The following is a 3,940-nucleotide window of genomic DNA, read 5'->3' as shown; positions in this document are numbered from 1 at the left end:
TTCCCAAAACAGAGCGCTTTTTTTTTTTTTTTTTTAAATAAAGACACTGCAGGGGAAACAAGAAGAAAAACAAGAGTGAATTTATTGCATGCAGAACAGCAAGATTTTGTTTTGCTTAATAGATTAAAAAGAGATACTTTAAAGAATAGCAGTATCGGTGTTTAAGTTGGAAATGAGGCACCTACTCTGAAGAGAAGCCATTTCTTACAACCAAGCTTTGCAGGCCAGGTTGCGAAGGACTCGTGGTATTGGTCATATGTGCACTGCCTTGATTTTGCAGTAATATTACAATATGCCCAGTATCAAGAGTCTAGTTTGCAAACAATACAATAGATAACCTAGTTTCATGAAAAGAAACACTATTTTTATTACGAGAGTTGTATTTTCCACTTTAAGTCAGTGACTGCTTTGGTCACTTTTCTGAGATGTATTTGAAAACAAAACAAAACATAGACCTGGTGAAGTCAAAATACAATGCCTGAGAAAAAAGATAAATTAATATTCTCAGTTTCTTCTTTTCTGAAATCAGTATTTTTTGCCTGAATGCCTTTACACTTTACTGTCCATTATGACTATATTTTAGAACACAAACATTGTTTTTCATTTCATATTTCAAAAAGGAGCTTCTTACACAAGTGCAACTACAGAATTGACTATTTGGGGTTTTTTCTCCTAAAAATAAGAAAACATCTTAGAGAAATCTGCTGAAAATGCCACTCCCTCATGAAGTCTTGCAAGCAGTAGGATGAATGAGATGCATATCCTTATCCTTTCACCTGTCCCATGGAAGTTTGAATGTGAGAACTTTTCTTTCATGATTTTGACACAGACAGAACACAACAGATGTAAAGGCAACTTCAAGAAGCAGTGAATAAGAGAGACAAGCAGAATGTCTCTCATGTGTATATTACAAAGCAATCTTCTGTCAATATTTTGTTGCTGCTAGGGAGCTGCAGTAGAACTCAAATACCTAGAATTACAACCGATCAATTTTCAGTTCCCAACTTCAGATTTTTTTCACGTGCCTGGGCCCAGTTTGCTGTACTCCACCTATTGCTCCCACACAGATTCAGCTACAGAAAGCATTCAGTGTCCTAGCCACACACACTGATTTACGGAAACCTGTGGCTAAGTAATTTGAGGCATATCTTTTTCCCGTTTCTCTCATGGGAAAACAAACACAGCTCAACTGCGTAAGAATACTGCACTCTATTGATATGGCATGATATGTCTCCCCACAGTATTGTGGAAGGTTTCTCCTATTAGAATTGGCTTTTTTTAATAGCATACATGTAAATCAAAAGTGGCAAAACTAAGTGATAGCTTCTTAAGAGTACAGTGCCTGTACCACACATGAATTCCATGAAAAATGTAACTACTGGAAAATTTTGAGGCTTTCATTGTATTTTGTTCTACTACATTTTCCATTATAGTTTTCACTTTCATTTGATTACATTATACTACCTAAAAATATTAATAATTACCTTAACAGTCACTTTAAATAAATTCATTTAAATAACTGGCTTCATGTGCATGTGCACAGAAGAAGACGCATAGGCCAAAACAATCCACAAAATTATTTTTCACCCTCCTTTTCCGAAAGAAATACAAAGAAATTTGATGACATGCAAATTATAATGATTCATATGAAATAGTTTAAATACAGTTTAAATACTCTCAGATCCCTGTAGTAATACAGATTCATCCTAGTCACGTGCTATGTTTTCACCCTAATTGTTCTTTTCTCAGCAGGTGGCAATGCCTGACTATAAACAGAGAAAAACAATAAAGATGAAGCAGCATTTCATTACTACATTCCTTCTTATACCTCAGAAAGGGAGAAAGATAATCAGTTTTCCACTGGGACCATACCATAGCACAGAAGTCTTCTATACACAAAAAGCTGAGGGATAAGCTGCCAACATTATGGCCAGGGGATTACCAAGAGACTTCAAACAAGAGTCAGCTTGGGAAGATGTACAAGAGAAGCAAGAAAATTGGCGTAGTAGGGGGAGAGGAGAGGGCAAGAGAAAAAACAGCAGTCACGATGTGGTTTGACATGGCCAGGTGTTGCCCTAACAGCATGATGACCTCTGCCTAGGCCAGGCAGAGCAGCCTCCCCATAAGACACTGTGAGCTGCTTCCACTCCAGCTAGTACAGTAACAATAAAGGGTGCAAAAAACAGCTACCCACATCTTGGCTGCATGTATGTGAACTTGCAGGGAGCTTTCTGACTGGTGTGTGGACTAGCAGACTGCACAGATGCAAAAGTTAGAGCACAGAAGGTGTGTGTGAATGAAAGAACCCACAGGGCCAGAAGAGGCGATCGTGCTTGAGATGCATTCCTCCCGAGAGAGGGAACTGTGTGTGTGCGTAACAGTGCGAATGTGTACTTGCGGGAAGGGGGGAGGCCACAACTAGACAATTCCTTGGAATTAGATACAGAGGGCTGTTTAAATATTTGTAGGCATTTATTAACATTTTATAAGTGCCTAGTATCGTATCTGTTGCGTTGTTGCTATTGATCTTGAATATATAGTTCAATTAACCAATTAAACAGTAGTTAAATTAACTGCCTGACACTTAATTATGTCATTAATAGATCAATAAACTCCTTCGATCCTGATTCAATTTAAACTACACAAGCTGAGGAGTTTCTCCCTGTGACAGCATCTTCTCCCTGTTGTCAACCAGAAGAGCTTCATGCACAAACTGATGAAGCGATGCCTGCTAAAAGAAAGGAAAATTAATGATGCCTACCTGCAGATGAACACAATCATAAACCAGGAACACACTTGCACTCAGATGAATATACTGCCCACATTGCTCTTGCTTTGCTGCACTGTACACTCTTCAAAGATGATGTGCCACTTCCACTTATGTGATATGAGTTTAACTGAAATAAAGAGGGGAAAAAATGGTAATTCTTGACTACCGAGCTTTCTAGAGAATCTCCCTAACTTTAATAGCATTACCACGCCAGCAGCCTTTAACATGCCAATGTGTTGGCAGTCACACGTCAAAAAGCAAAACCACGTTTAAGCCGGGAAAACAACCCAGGACTTGCTGGCTCAAACCAGCACTTAACGTGAAACTAGGGATGACGTTTAAAATTATAGCTCGTCTGATCAAGCGGTCAGAAAACTCAGATGAACAGTCCACACAAGATTAACGGGGCGTCCATCAGCTCCGTAAGTCCACACACGGTAGGAGCAAACAAGCCATCTGTGAGTGCCAGCCACACAGTTTTGCTGGGCCAGACGTGCTGGCCCCAGCGATCACGTAGCTGTACTTTAAGGCCAGACTGCCTGCTCTTCACGTACCTGCTCTGTCAAAATCATGTCAAACTGCGCGGCCGCGGACAGGACAAAACCGCAAGAAACCTCTGCAGCAGCTTTACGCGCTTCTGCGTGGCCTCACACCGGGTTGCGGGACCGTGCTTTCAGAGCCACGAAGCCATTCCGGTGTCATTTCCTTCAGCAGCCAGCGCCTTGCTCAGAATCACTTTCCCTCTACGACCAAGACAAACACAAAAACTTCAGTGCGGTACCCGCCGCGGCCCAGGGCTCACCTCCCGCCCGCAGAACCGCGGCTCGGCCAACCGGCACCCCGCTGCCAAGGCGGGGAAAGCCGTCCCTGCCGAAAGAAGGCGATTTCAGGGAGCCAGGGCCAGGTCCGCCCCGCGGCCTTCAACGCCGCTACAGCACCAGAAGCCTCACAGAGAGAGACGGGCCGTGTGTGTGTGTCCCCGGCTTCCCGCCAAGCCGTCCCTCAGAGCGCGTACCCGCCGCCGGCCTGCGGGGACGGCAGTACTCGGGCTGAAGGACGCGCTTCTGACCCGGGCGCACGCAGCCGGCTCCCGCGCTCCGCCGCGCCTCCGGCAACGGCGAGGAGGAGGAGGAGGAGGAGGAGGAGGAGGAGGAGGCGGCGGCGGCGGCG

The sequence above is a fragment of the Haliaeetus leucocephalus genome, unplaced genomic scaffold (assembly GCF_000737465.1).
Source record: "Haliaeetus leucocephalus isolate CR32 unplaced genomic scaffold, Haliaeetus_leucocephalus-4.0 Scaffold328, whole genome shotgun sequence".
NCBI lineage: Eukaryota > Metazoa > Chordata > Aves > Accipitriformes > Accipitridae > Haliaeetus > Haliaeetus leucocephalus.
Note: the sequence above shows the minus strand (reverse complement) of the source record.